Below are 15111 nucleotides of genomic sequence, written 5' to 3' on the forward strand. Positions count from 1 at the left end.
TTAGAAGGAGCTGTGGGGTAACTTATCACTGCGAGCAATACACAAGTCATAGCCTTAGGAGAAAAAGCAACACATAGGCACTAGCCTTTTTAGGCAATCTGGCTTGCTGGGCATATCACAGTATAAGGCAGGGAACTGTGCAGCCTTTGAAACCCCAGTCCAAAGGGAATGAGTCATGGGTGTCCACCCAGGAGAGGTGATGGCTGAGAGCCAGAAACCTTTAAGTGGGTGCCCTCATGGGACCACAGAGGGGGAATACAAGTGCCATTACCCTGAAACTGTGACACTTAGCACAGTATCATCTTTTGAAACATGAAGGCCTGATTGTTCTATCAACTATGTATTTTCTCCTAGTGAAGCCTTTTCAGCTGACATCCTTGGTACATTGTAGTGCCAATGTGTAAATATTTGAGAGACTCTTCAGGTATGTTTAGACACTGCCACTGGAAATTAAATAGAAAACAATTTTGTGCTTACATTACGATGCACTCAGAACACACAGCCACATGACAAAGTTCACTTCTTTGAGTTGGAGCCATCCAAACAAATTTTTTTCCCAGTTAATCAAGATTTCAAGCTAAAAACTCCTAATGTTGCTGATTCACAAAGCTGTGACTAGGGTTGCCAGCCCTCCAGGATTGTCCTGGACTCTCCAGGAATTAAAGATTAATCTTTAATTAAAAATGGTCATGTGATGAAGCCTCCAGGACTATGTCCAACCAAAATTGGCAACCCTAGCCATGACTTGTTTTAATTGGGCCAGGTTTGAGGGGTTTGTGTATCCTTTTACATCTATGGCCTCAATCCAAAGCTCATTGAAGTCACTGGGAGTCCTTCCATCAACTTCGATGGACTTTGCATGAGGTCCTGTATGCATGTGTATCAGGAGCACAAGGATAGGAAGTAGCAGGAGAGGTGGAACAGAGAGCTGCATAAGATTACGTGGTCTTGATTTGATTAAGGGTCAGACTGAAATCTTTACTCACATAAGCATTCCCCAAACTAGATTGCTTTGTCAGTGTTAATAATAGTATTAAGAGTGTGACACTCAGTGTAGTCTGACATTCAAAGTTAAGGCTGACACTGCTTAGGTGTTGCTGATAGGAGACTATGCTACTTTTTGCATGCCTTTCAGGCTCTCTGGATAGACTCGTCCCACTTCCAGAGATGTGTGTGCATTGAAATGTCAGAGTAAACTGAGCACAAGAACTAGGGGTCACCAAATGAAATTAATAGACAGCAGGTTTAAAACAAAGGGGAGTATTTCTGCACACAACGCACAGTCAACCTGCGGAACTCCTTGCCAGAGGATGCTGTGAAGGCCAAGACTATAACAGGGTTAAAAAAAGAACTAGATAAATTCATGGAGGATAGGTCCATCAAAGTCTATTAGCTAGGATGGACAGGGATGGTGTCCCTAGCCTCTGTTTGCCAGAAGCTGGGAATGGGCAACAGGGGATGTGTAGCAAAGCAAGTCTTATGGGTACAGTGCCTCCTGCTGGTCATCTTGGGAATTAGCTCTTGTCCAGCCCAGAGCACCCTCCAGTTTCATCTGCCTTAGAGCCCCTGTATCCCTCCCAGACCCCAGTGCCCCTTACTCTGGGGTTCTGCCCACAGCAGTACCCCCACACACTGGGTCTCCCCTCCCAGGGAAACCCCAATCCTCTACATCCACCTTGCCTCAGTGGCTACTGCCAGTCATCATCTACCCCCCTCTCACTGGGGCAAACTGCAGTCCATAATGGCCACTTATCAGCAAAGGGGCTGGACCAGCTGCCTCCACCTATCTCTGGGCTGCACCTTTGTAGCCCCAGTACCTCTGGCCTTAACCAAGGCCTCAGCCTGGGAAGTAGCCAGACTAGAGCTCCCCAGCTCCTTTGCCTTTCCCCAGCACTGCTCAGCCTCAGTTACCCTGTGCTCCTTCAGGCAGCTAGGTCCTCCCCAGAAAGGGAGACTCTAACCCAGCTCCTCCCTGGGCCCTTATAACAGGGCCAGGTGTGGCCTGATTGGGGCGTGGCCCTAGCTATGGCTGCTTCCCCAGTCAGCCTACCTTTTTCAGGACTGGGGCAACGGCCCCGCGACAGGAAGGATCACTTTGATGACCTGTTCTGTTCATTCCCGTTGAAGCACCTGGCATTGGCCACTGTCGGAAGACACGATACTGGGCTAGATGGACCTTTGGTCTGACCCAGTAAGGCCGTTCTTATGTTCACATATTCACAGTTTGGGGTGGCTTATGCTAGGATACCAAAGGGATTTTTCAGATGTAACCAGAATGAGTCTGCTGCCAGAGAGTCCCATTGCAGTGAATCCTAGTCAGCTGATGTGGTAGAGAAAGCGGATAACTGCCGTGCATGGTGAGCCCCCGTAGGCACTTGCAACAGCACAGCCTTTTGGATTAATTGTTTCCCTGACTTCTTGGCTTGCAGCTATAATTGTGACTTGGCATTTTTGTTCTGGAGGCCAGATTTCATCAACTCCTGATGAACTGCGACCTGTGTCGTGGCCTCTAATGAATCACTACGATACCAGTTGCTCTCATTAGGACTGTAATAGCATCATAGCCCTCCCTGGCACGTCAAAGCAGTGTGGCGGGCTCAGTTTCCATCACTGGTAGACAGAGCGCTTGGGGTTTAGATCTCCAGCCAAACCTCTTAGAGAGTCTTCCCCTTTCTGGGGGATCAACAAAACAATACTGTTCTTCACCCCTGTTAGTTCAGGTCTTTTGTGCAGTCTTTTGTGCAGTCATTGTAGTCTGAAAGTCAGACTACAATCAATATTACTTTTGCTGCTGCAGACTTGTGATAGTTTCTTAAAGCCCCAGGACCTGGAGTCAAGTGAATATATGAGACTCTCAGCTTTTGTTTACAGGCAGATGTAAGGTTCTAGCTCTCTTCATGTGGAGAAAAGCTTAAAAATGTGACCTGAATGGACACTATAACTTCAAAAACCAGACAGCAAATAAAGATATCCCAAATTCTTTACTTTAAAAATCATGGCTTTTTTTTTTTAAACTAGGCCGATGATTTTTGGGGGGTCTGACCCCTGGATTTTTTGAATGTTTGGGGTTGGCAGTACTATAGTCAGCATGGCAGAAGTGAGTCATCGACAGGGACTTTCAGAGAAGGAGCTTTATGGATGATCCTTACATTACTCTAAAGCAACACCGATGATTCACCCTGCAAAGAGTAGCCAAGGGGTAATGCAAAAAGACCTCATTTCACATCCAAATTAAATAAAGCTTGTTAAGAAACTCTACAGAGAGAATTTTGGATTTCTCAGCAAGTGGTTTGGGTTTTGTTCTTCCATTAATTCATACTGTGCTTCTAAGCAAGTAATCTTAGTTCTAACTTCTTAGCTATGAAATAATTCCCCTGAATCCTGCCAGGTGCTGAGCACCTCCTGGAAGGTGCTTTGTGCCCTCAGTTGAACTGAAATCAGTCGGAGTTAAAAATGCTCAGCACTTCTCAGGATAGGGCCTTTCCTACAAGCCACAATCTGACATCAGTCACTTTGAATAGTTTCTTACTCCTTGAACTCCTAGAGGAAGGTGCTCGTCAGAATGAGTAAAGGGATCGGAATCTGTTCGAATCCTATGAATCTTACAACATGTTCCTTTGGGGGCAGCAGAGGGTGGAGGATGGAATATTAATTTACCTCAAAATATTTTATTTAATTTCCTTTTTATTCTACTGCTGGCTGAATCTGAAGTTAAACCTGGAGATGTTGTCAAGTGGCATCCATCGTTCTATCCCTTTTTCTCAAGGAATCAAAATGATTCCTTGTTATTTAGGACTTGTATCCCAGTAGCACCTGTAATATGTTCGCTTGTGCCCAGACAAGCGGGATGGTTTGGGCCTGGCTGTGAAGAGCTCCCAGTCCAAGGTCTGATCCAAAGCCTGTTGAAATCTGGAGCTGCAGGGCTTTTTCTGTTCCTCACACACCCTTCCTCTTCGAGAATGGTGTCGGTTGCTCCTCTCAACACTAACTTCAGTGGGCTTTGGATCAGGCTTCGTCCTGTGTCGTTTGGAAGTGTTTGCAGAAATCAGTATTTCTTTCCTGGTCCCCAGGCATTAATTCTTTTGTATTATTATAGCAACTGGGCTGCTGAGGAAACAGAGAAGCAAATGCTCCCAAAGGTATCTGGTTAAAACGCAGATCAGCAGCACACTAGCTGCAAGCTGATATTCTTGTGCAGTGGGAAAGGTTACACCGAGCTGTTCTTCTCCTTGTAGGATTTCCACCTTTCATTTCCTTCCATTTACTGCCACACGCTGAGCCAGGCTGAGAGGGTGACTCCCATCTCCCTGCCAGGGTTCACGTCTCCAGCTCTTGTTTCCTTTCCTTCCCCTTCCTCAGTTTATTCCCAAAAGCCAGGTTGGCTATCTTCAACTCATCAGTCCCACCCTCAGTCAGTTCCTGGAACCCTGAAGGTAACAATGGAGAAAATTCAATCATTGCGCTGAACTGGGGCTTTAGGGAGAGTGCTGAACAAAGGCGGGTCCACTGGTCCACACCCCCCCCAGGGGGACCCAGATAGGCACACGCCCCTCTGAGTCACAATCCCATCCCTCCCTGTTCCCACATTGTGGTAATTTATTGTTGGCCTGTACGTTATTTAACAGAAAAATCTCAGCCCCTCCCCACCTAAGTTATGAATGTTGCAAAGACAAGCACCTGGCAGCTAGGTTGCCTGTGGAACCCTAATTCTTCCCCCTATGCTATGTACATTATAATATAGGTCTTGGAGTTCTCCGAGTAAACATTAGATGCTAGGCAATTTAGTGTTGAGGTAACAGGAAATTTAAAAGAACACAAATTTTGTAGAAGAACCCCAAACATGGGACAGGAAACTATAAGTTAAGGCTAACATTCCAAAAAAGATTCACATTTAAGGTCACCCAAACAGTCTTAACTCCGCCTCAGAAAAAGCAGGCACTTGGAGGCAACCTTTATCCACGTGTGTGCGTGCAAGTGTTTGGGTTTAGTCTCCATTTCAGTATTGCTCCTTAATGCAGGTTCACCTGGTCAGTGACCACAACAGCTAGAAGTATTCCGTTCTTGTGACATTCCTGTCGTTTTCTGCCAGCCCTACTGCTAAGCCTTCTTTTACCCCATCTCTGGGTGCCAAAATGGAGCAGCACCACGGTACAGGGCAAGGGACAAATGGGGCAGGGAGAGGGAGGAAAGGAAGTGGTACTCTTCCAAGTTTTGCACACAGAATACATGCCAACCAGGTGTCCCTATAAATGAGACATGGCTCAGAATAGATCGTTCAGAACATGACTGAATGTGATCGCTGAGAGGCACTGGACTTTTCAAGCTTAAATCCCCCTTGGTGGGACTTGACTTGGTGGGGCTCAGTGACTTGGTTGGGGGAAGGGGGAAAATGGTGGCATCTCCCAATGCCACCCAAGATGTGGCACCAAAGGGTAACCTATTCAGAGTCAATTTGTGGCCCTCCTTCTGCATTTGTACAGGAGGAATGAAATAGTTCCAAGTTGTTTACATTGGCCAGGTTTACACTCAAACAAGCTAGCTACATCACTCCGGCATGTGAAAAACCCACTCCCCTTAGTGATGTAGTTAAGAATACAGCAGGTCCCCGGTATATGTTGCGGTTGTGTTCTGGAAAAGGGCCACGGACACCTAAACGATGTATACCGTGGACCCTCCAGTACAGCAGTGGCATAGGCAGGAGGGGACACTGGGTGGGCCCCAGGGTGGGCAGGCAATCATGGGGGTGGAAGCGATCTGGCGGCCTCTGCCCACCTCCAGGCGTCCTTGCGGGGGAAGGACACAATAGATGCTTCGGCCAGGGGCTCCTGTAAAAATAGGGAGCCCCCTAAAAATGTACACCCCCACACTACCACCTGCTCCACTCCCGGTGCTCAGGGCTTGCCCCTTCTGCCCGCCTGGGGCTCCTGCCAGGGAGCTGGAGCTGGGTGCAGGGGCTTGTCCCGCTCCTCCTGCCAGGGGAGCAGGAGCGGGGCATGGGGGCTTGCCTAACTTCTCCCACCCGGCGCTCCTGCCGGGGAGCGAGGTCAGGGGCTTGACCCACTCTGACCGCCTGGTGCTCCAGCCGTTCAGGGACTTGCCCTGCTCCGCTCGGCAATCCTGCCGGGGAGTGGGGTTGGGACGCTAGGCCTTGCCCTGCTCCAGTGCTCCAACCAGGGAGTGTGGGTTGGGGGCTTGGAAGCCCCCACACTCTGACCCCGCTCCCCAGCTGGAGCACCAGGCGGGTAATGTGGGGCAAACGCTGGGGTGGGAGCAGAGCCAGGACTGGGGGCAGTGAGGTGTGCCTGGATGTTAAGTGGGTGGGCCACAGCCCACCTGTCGCTATGCATATCTGTGGCATATCCATCGCTCATCAGTAGGGGAACATGTTCTGATTCACATCCGTCCGCATAGCCATTGTTTGCAACTTACAGTACAGTACTGCAAATGACGGATATGAGGATCGGGACCGAGGTGAATCGGAACGCTGGAGGAGTGAGGGATACGCGAAACAACGGTTAAGAGGGAGATGTATATCGGGGACCCCCTGTACCTAACCTCCAATGTCCACAGCACTAGGTTGATGGAAGAATTCTTCCATCGACCTAGCTACCACCTCCTGGGGAGGTGGATTAAGGAGAACCCCTCCCATTGCTGTTGCAAGTGTCTATAAAGAAGATATGCAGTGGCACCACTGTAGTATTTCAACTGTAGACAAGCACATTATCCCTAGGCATCTGAACCACCACCTCACGGAGATGACTGGGGCATTTTACGCCTCTCAGAGCTATTGTTCCAGGCTCTCTGCAGACTCAGGTAGAACAAAGCAAAAGAGGGGAAGCTGAAATTCTGGGGAACAAGACAGCAACTTGAAAGAGGTGCTCAGAGACTGCCCCCCTGTGTGCCAGCCCAATTCCAGCCTGTCTTCAAGGCGTTCGTTCTTGATACTTCTATGATTAAAAAGCAACAACGACAAGGAAGCAGGGATAGCCTCTTTCTGTGTGTGGAAAACTTTTCAGCCTTCGTTATGCATCATGAAAAAGCCAAAAAAGCCGTTTGCAGGTCACCTTTAAGAGGAATGATGCAGCATTTCTTTGTTAATTCGATATATAGACTAACACCAACACAGGCATCCACCCATATCTGGCCTCCTACCTTTCAAGGCTTAAAGAAGTTGGTAGCCCGCAGCTGTCACCATCATCCTAGTAGAAAATTATATGAGAAGGGGAGTGGCATGGTATTCCATTCTGTCAAGCACCTTGCCCTCAGGCACTAGGATTTCATTTCCTGCTTTGCCACAAACTTACCGTATGTCCCTGGGCAAGCTGACACACAGAGGCTATCTGTACAATGGGACTAGCAGCACTGTCCTACCTCACAGGGGTGTTATGAGGATAACTACTTTAAAGATTGTGAAGCGCTTTGAGCTGTCCCAATGAAAAGTGCGACATAAAAGATAAGCATTGTAATTATTATTACTATTTGCAGACACCAATGCTGATTTTTTAAAAGCGTTTATTGCCATTTGGCCTTTCCAAATTCTACTGAGTTTGGAAACGCCACAGATGTTAAATCACCTTGCACAATGCTTCCTTCTATTACCACTGCATAAGTCACTTTCTTAAGTGACCTCAGAAGTAATACAGCAGCAATGAAGGGGAGTTACAGGGTGTTACAACAATCTTCCTCTTGCTTCCTGATGACCCTTTGAGGTTATGGCTTCTTGATATGCAAGTCTTCACCCCTGAGTCTTATTTCTGATTATTTTTGAACATTGGATTTGGCAATACAGAGACAAAGAGCCATATTCTGAAAAGCATGAAATTTTTAAAACAAATTAGTTTTGGTTTCTTTTCATTTGCCTTCTAGCGTTTGATCCATTGGGGTCACATTTTCAAGCTTTTCTCCACAATCATGAGGGCTAGAAACTCCCCACTCCCAGTTTTTCCATGATTTTTTAAATTTTCATTCAAAAGGCTTGTTTTAAAAGTGAGCAAATGCATTAGATACAGTTAAAAAAGTTGATAGCTATTTTGATTCTTTCCATTTGAAAGGGTTTCTTTTTACAAGTATTTGGGGGGGTGGGAGGGGGAGAACCAAATTGAAAAAAATTAAATGAGTTCATTTGGAGCCCCAGTGCTGATATCTCGAAACTTTTTGCTCAACTACTTTTTCATGTTTGGACCAGTATGTGACTAGGAACAATACTAAAAATAATTACTACTACGAATTTCATACATACCTTCCATCTTAACTCCAGTTTAAGAACATTTTTCCTTTGCTTGGTTTCCCTTCCTCTACTGCTTTGCGATCTCAGTGGTGTCAAGCATCATGTGGCGCACAGGTCTACAGCAATCCACGTTAAGTCCCTGCTTTCCACCCCTCCACTGCTGAGCGTTCCATAGTAAGTATATGGCCGGGCATTCAAGGTGCAGGAGGGGCATTACCCACATCAATTATTGCAATATAATGCAGTAATGCACAGAAAAGCGTTTCCTAACTTTTTCACAAGTTTGGGTACAACATCACTTTTCATACAAGCTCTGACTGAGTTTATCAGGCTGAACTGGAAAAGGCACACTTTTTTCCCCTAATAAAAAAAAAACTATCCAGCAATGCTGTTATGAAAAAGCCTAGGTTCTATCCCTAATAAAGCTTTCAGTGCACTATGCTTTTGATTACTTTTTCTGAATGATACACAATTGACTGGAGAATGACAAATTGTGGGCACCTTGAAGACCCATCTGCGTTGCATTTTGGGTCTGATCCCACTCCTGTTGATGTCCATGGCAAAACCCTCATTGACTTCAACAGGGCAGAATCAAGCTCTCCCTGTCAATGACCCACTGCATGGAGAAGAGGGCTTGCTGGCTGTTGTATTGAATAGCTGATCAGAATTTATGATTTTAGGGAGATATTTGCAAAGGCACAGATGACAGTTAGCTCTGATCTGCACTGGAAAGTTTTACTGGCCTAATAGCTGTGTCAGCTAGAAGTGTGGGAAGAAAAGTCACATTCCTAACCTAGTAGCTATGCCAGAAAGACTGTCCTTTTGCCAATATATAGTAGAAACTCAAAGTTATGAACACCTCGGGAATGGAGTTTGTTCATAACTCTGAACAAAACATTATGGTTGTTCTTTCAAAAGTTTACAGCTGAACAGTAACTTTGAAACTTTATAATGCAGCAGAAAAATGCAGCTTTTAACCCTCTTAATTTAAATGAAAACAAGCACAGAAAGTTTCTTTACCTTGTCAAATTTTTTTAAGCTTTCCCTTTTTAGTAGTTTATGTTTAACAGGGTACTATACCGTATTTGCTTTTTTTTAATTATTTTTTTGTCTTTGCTGCTGCCTGATTACATACTTCCTGTTCCAAATGAGGTGTGCGGTTGACTGGTCAGTTTGTAACTCTGGTGTTCGTAACTGAGGTTCTACTGTAGCTTATTCCTTTTGGGGAACCTTTTGCTGATATAAGCTGCATTTCCACTAGGGGGAGCGACGAGCATATCTGTACTAGCAAACCCTTTCTTGTGTAGGCAAGGCCTCCCATAGTACCCAATTGCCATTTGGGCCCTTTAAAATTGTCCCCCTCTATTATTAAAGGGATAGAACTATTATTTTACCTCTTAGCTACCTAACTATATAGATTCTTAAATGAATAGAAGTGAACAAATGTTAAATGTCACCATTTATGCTATTTGTTTACTGGGTGCATTTAAATCAGCTGTTGAATGGTGGGTTCTCATGCAGCAAGGGGGGGTGTTTAAATTGACAACCAGCTATTTGCACAGAATTTTTTAAAATAGCCTAAAAGCATTTTTATGTATATTAAGTTTTGTAAAAAAACTCTTTAAAAGATAAAGTATACATTTTGGCCTACATTACTTGGTGAAGCCTTTCAAATGATAGTTTAGCTGGGAGTATGGCAATGTATTCCCAAATGGGTTAAAGATGTTTAAAATAGCTTTTAACCAGGAATCAGATTTTTGCCTCCCAGTGCCACCTACTGGCTGGAAAAAACCTCCAGCCAAAAGGCTCAGTTTTCTATCATTTGATTTTAAACAAAGGCCAACTCCTATATAAAAACAGACGACATCATCTCTTGCAGTAACACCCAGAGGCCCTAATAGGAATGGTGCCCCATTGTGCTAGACACTACACTGACATATGAAGAGACACATTCCCTGCCCCACTGAGCTGAGGTGCCAGGATCCCCCACACAGGCAGTCATGACAAAGGGTCAGCAAACCTGAGGGGAATAACAGAGGAGTGCTTAGTGGTGTTCCAGGCCAGGGTTGATACCAAGGGTCAGAGTCCAAGTCAGGTTTCAGGATCCAAGGCAAAGTGCAAAGCAAGCCAAGGTCAGAGCAATGAATGGTCATGACAGCTATAAGAGAATGAGGCCTGGGTTCTAGACCCCTGGGGTCTTACATGAGTCTGGGATTTTCAAAGGCTCTCCAGGGAGTTAGGCACTCAAGTGACTTAATTGTTGCTACTTGGATGTGTACATTTAAGCATACCTCCCTGAACCAGACCAGGGTGAGACTCTTACTTAGGCAGGGTTGAAAAAGGGGGCTGTTTAGATTGGACATTAGGAAAAAAGGAGGTTTTAGGTTGGACACTAGGAAAAAACTTCCTAAAAACTTCAGGGTGGGTAAGCACTGGAATAAGTTGCCTAGGGAGATGGTGGAATCTCCATTATTGGGAATTTTTAAGAGCAGGTTAGACAAGCACCTGTCAGGAATGGTCTAGATAATACTTAGCCTGCCATGAGTCCAGGAGACTGGACTAGATGACCTCTTGAGGTCCCTTTCAATCCTTGGGTTCTAAGAAGGAACTACCATACTGGGCACTTTACCCACACAACCATGGAAACCTAGTAAACATCCCTCTTGCCCGATGTCATGTCACTGTTGAATCTAATTGTGGGCCAGTTTGCTCCCAATGCTGTCAAAAAGACCAGGGTTGGCCTAGCAGATGGTAAGCTTCCTAGGGAAGATTCCATGAGCTGGATTCTCTGGTCTGCCAAGAGTTTAAGCTGGCTAGAGAGTCCCACAGGAGAATTCCCTCTGGCACAGAGCGGTGGAGATGGTTTCCTTTGATGCTAGCTCCTGCCAGGGACTGTTAGGGCTGGAAAGGGTACGCTAGATCCAGACAGCACCAGGCCTAACCCGTAAGATCTCTAATGCTGGAAAAGCTGATGCCCCAATCCCCTCTAGGCCCAGCAGCCAGGGATAAGAGAGCCACAGCTCAGATGTAGGCAAGAATCAGGGCCAGACTCTGTTCTCACCTTGCACACCTGTGGTACTATATATAGAGGCATTACAGTGAGTTCCCATTATTGCCTCCAGCCTATTGCACAATGCACAACCTGGCAAAGTTCAGCCTTTGACACTCAGTTACACAGAATCAGGACTCCCTAATAACCTTCAGTCCAGTGGTTAGAGAACTAACCCAGGGAATGGGACAGGATTGTGTGGGGCTAGGTGTGCACTGCTGTTCATTCCAGAAATGGCTGAGGCCTGAAGAGGGGTCCCAGCTGCAGATTCAAAATGTAGAGAGGCTCCTTGCTCCAGCCCAGACTTAGGTACCGAACTCCTTGTGGGGCAGGGCTGAGGATACACCCCTCTCCCCTACATTTGCTATGGGCTAGCTTAGGCATCTTCCTGCCTAGCTGTGTTGACTTTATGAGGATCCCATTCTGAGATGCCAGTCTCTCCCCATTCTGTGTACAGGGGGCCTAGGTGGCTCATTCGGGGTTTGTGGATTGCACTGGGTGGCCAGGCATCTAGGAGTTAGGAGTTGTGACACTCGGAGTTGCAATGCCTACATCCCTTTGTGGGTTTGGGCCAGAGAGACTAAGTGACTTGCCAAAGGGCACACACAAAGTTTGTGGCAGAGCAGACAATTGTAAGGAGACTGGGTAGTAGGTGGTCAGGCCCAGTGCTCAGAGCAGGAATCATAACTAGTGGTTGGAGCGGGAGGTCAGAACTGAAGTCAGACTCCAAGTGTCAGAGCCAAGGTTCATGACAGAGTCAGCAGCAGGAACCAGGGCCAAGGGTCAGAACCATCGCCAGAGTCCAGATGCCAGAACCAAGGGCCAAGCCAGAGTTGGAGCCAGGAATTATAGCTGACAGTCATACCTGGAGTCAGGAAGGCAGGAGCCAGGCTGGTGCCAAGGCAGGAGCCAGGCTTAGGCAGGACTGGAACAAGGCTGGGAATGGAGCGGGGCGGGGCGGGGCGGGGCGGGGCAGGGCGGGGCAGGGTCTAGGCAAGGGCAGTGCAAAGCAAGGAGGAGCAGGGCTTGCAGTGAGTCAGGCACAGGAAGACAGAGAATCCAGAGGCCCATGCATTGAGTAGTAGCCACTGATCCTCTGCAGCTGCTGGGTTTAAGAGCAAGCTACCTGACCGCCTTAGCCAATCAGGTGGTTCTGCTGTGGCCTAGTTGTGCTTGTTGGCCCCCTGTAGGCTCTGGGGGTGAGTGGGATCAGGTGCAGGCCCTCATGCTGGACTGAACTTCAGTCTCCCAAGCACTAGGTTAGCACCCCAACCACTGGTCTGGCTTACTTCTCTTCTACTCCCGTATTTGAGACCAGGCAATATTTACTAATAATTCAGAGGTATAAATGCCTTAGAAGTGGAATGAGTTTGTTGGGATTTTTGAATTTAAAGATTGCAGTGAGAAATTTTAAATTTCAATGGCAAAATGGGGGGGTGGAATTTGTTGGGTCAAGGAATAAAGTATGGAAAGGCTGCAGGGAACCCCCCAACAAAGATATAGGTCCACAGTCCTTTACTGCGAGCTCCAGTATCTGTCACCTGGTTGGTGCCAAGCTAGTCCTCCTTATGTAACCTCCCTTCCCCTCTCTCTGCTGGAATGAGGCAAGTGGAATCCGGTGTATAGAAACCAAACCAATTGTTTTTATTTTGGGGAAACTGAGGTACATAAATGGGAATGGGAAAAACGCATAAAACAATATCAGAAATTTATTCTTTCTCTAGGTACAGTAACTCAGAACATCTGTGGACTGAAGCCAAGACCCAAACTAGACCCCCATAGAGTACAAAAGGTAAGTAAACATACAATGTCACCCTTCTGGTGGTCGCCCAGGACCTCGATCCTTTGGCTCGTACAGAGCCTCAGGAGAGGAACTCTGAGGAAACCCCTCGATGACTCGTCCTTCTCACTGGCTCCAGATGACACGGCGGCAGACTCATGAGATGACAGCTGGGTGTTCACAATGACCATGATGGATGTTAACTGCTGCAGAAGGTAAGTAATAGCTGGAGATGACACTTGTCCGGAGTGTCGATCACTTTTGGAAGCAAACCCCCGGGCACGTGCCACTCGGATGGGCAGCCCCCAACTGAGGTCACTGCCGCTCTTATATAGACTCTATAGCGCGAAACCCCTTAGGGAAACCCCATAGAATCCCTGGGAAAATCCAGTTAAAACTGGAACTTGTTTACTACTTGGGCCACTGCTGACCATTGGAAAGGGAGGGAAAACACTCCAACTGCCCTCCTGATCACGTGACCAAGTCCTCCATTTTAGATAACAAAATGGGTTCCATACAAACATAATAAATCATAATACTAATAGCCTTACAAACACAGCTTCAGGAATTTGCCCCTAACAAATTCAACCAAATTTTAGCAAAATCTTCTCTCCTTGCATTTTCCATCTATCTTTAAAAATCCCAAAGGGGATTGTGAAGACTCTTGACATTGTCTAACAGAAGTGTTCATTAGACTCTTATAGTTTTCAGATGTAAAATTATCAGCTGTTGCTCCATCGAATATAAACATCTCGCTGTGTTGTAAGTTGCACAATGAATAAAGCAGAATTAGCACCTGATTATGATTATGCATATGCATGCAGCAAAATGGGATCATTTGGGCTGATTTGGTGCAAAGGATTCTGGGATGGCATTAGAAAGATTATGCCAGAGGGACTCAAAGAATTCTGCTGTGTAAAGTGAGGGAAGTACAAAATGGTGGCCTTGTGAGTCACAGATGGGAATAGATTAATTACCTGGAATAAATCAGGATGAGATGATATTTAAGGTGGTATATACAAAGTCTAGCTGGACCCAACCCAATGACTTGGCAGGAAAGCATGTGGGAAATTTGGGTTTGGGAGCTTCTCACGCAGGTGATACACATATTCATTAATTATAATAGAGGTGATTTGCGATGATCTGTCCTTTCTCCCTGTATCTTATTTTGATCAGTTCAAGGTGTGTCATTCTTGTTGGCCTTGGAGAGAAATTCAGGATCCAACCTTGCAGCAGGAAAATCAACGGTGAGATGTTGTTTCGCAAACCATCTGATAGTATCTAAGATCACAGCTTATTGTGTTCCTACGAAATATCAGGGCCCAGATTCTGATCTCATCCAGACTAGGGTGAAATTTGCCCCGTCCATACTGACAACATGAGGCCCAGGTACCACTTAGGCCCCTGAGAAAAGGGTTTAAATGGGATTTTAAGTGGAGCCTTAGCCTGGAGCAGAATTTCACCCTGTATGAATCAAAATTTGTAAGTGTGCCATTGGCAAAGCAATACTTTTAGAGCCCCCTCCGAGCTTCTTGTGATATTGTTCTTCCTTTTCCCATGGAAAATGGGGTCTAACGGAGATATCTGATTTATTTATAGTTCTTCTTTAGGTTTATAAAATAGGAAGAGGCGCCCCTCTGAACACTCTAGGCAGCTCTAACAAATGCTTAAAAACACAACGAGTCGAAGCAACAGCACCATAACATAAAAATAGGTACCCAGACAGCACACACACAAAGCAAATCCCCCATTTATCTCCAAACATCCCCCCCCAACAATCATGCTTAATTTTAAATATACAAGTAATCCCATCGACTCCAGTGTGCTTAAAGTTAAGCGTGTGCTTAAGTGCTTTGCTGAATACAGGGCGATGTTTGCTCCTTCAGCAGGTGTTGCTTGTGACCATGGATGAGAGGGGAGGTTGTCACTGAGATAATTTCTCTATTAACATGTGGTCCATGCCAGGAACACACTTGAGAACCCCCTATTATACGCTGTTCAAAACTACCATTATTGGGGTAACAGAACTAACTAAAAGCAAATCCCTTCAGATAT

General features: G+C 46.2%; 1 long non-coding RNA gene across 2 annotated transcripts; it reads left to right on the forward strand.

Moving 5' to 3' along the window:
- Window positions 1-12471: 12471 nt before the first annotated feature.
- On the forward strand, window positions 12472-14304 carry LOC122465262. 2 transcript variants are annotated; one of them, XR_006289975.1, is made up of 4 exons: window positions 12472-12535; window positions 13001-13068; window positions 13196-13271; window positions 14233-14304. It is a non-coding gene; the product is annotated as an uncharacterized LOC122465262 (long non-coding RNA). The 2 variants fall into 2 exon arrangements; XR_006289974.1 differs by lacking the exon at window positions 12472-12535 and adding an exon at window positions 12544-12618.
- Window positions 14305-15111: the final 807 nt, after the last annotated feature.

This window comes from Chelonia mydas, chromosome 3 (assembly GCF_015237465.2).
Source record: "Chelonia mydas isolate rCheMyd1 chromosome 3, rCheMyd1.pri.v2, whole genome shotgun sequence".
NCBI classification, from domain to species: domain Eukaryota; kingdom Metazoa; phylum Chordata; order Testudines; family Cheloniidae; genus Chelonia; species Chelonia mydas.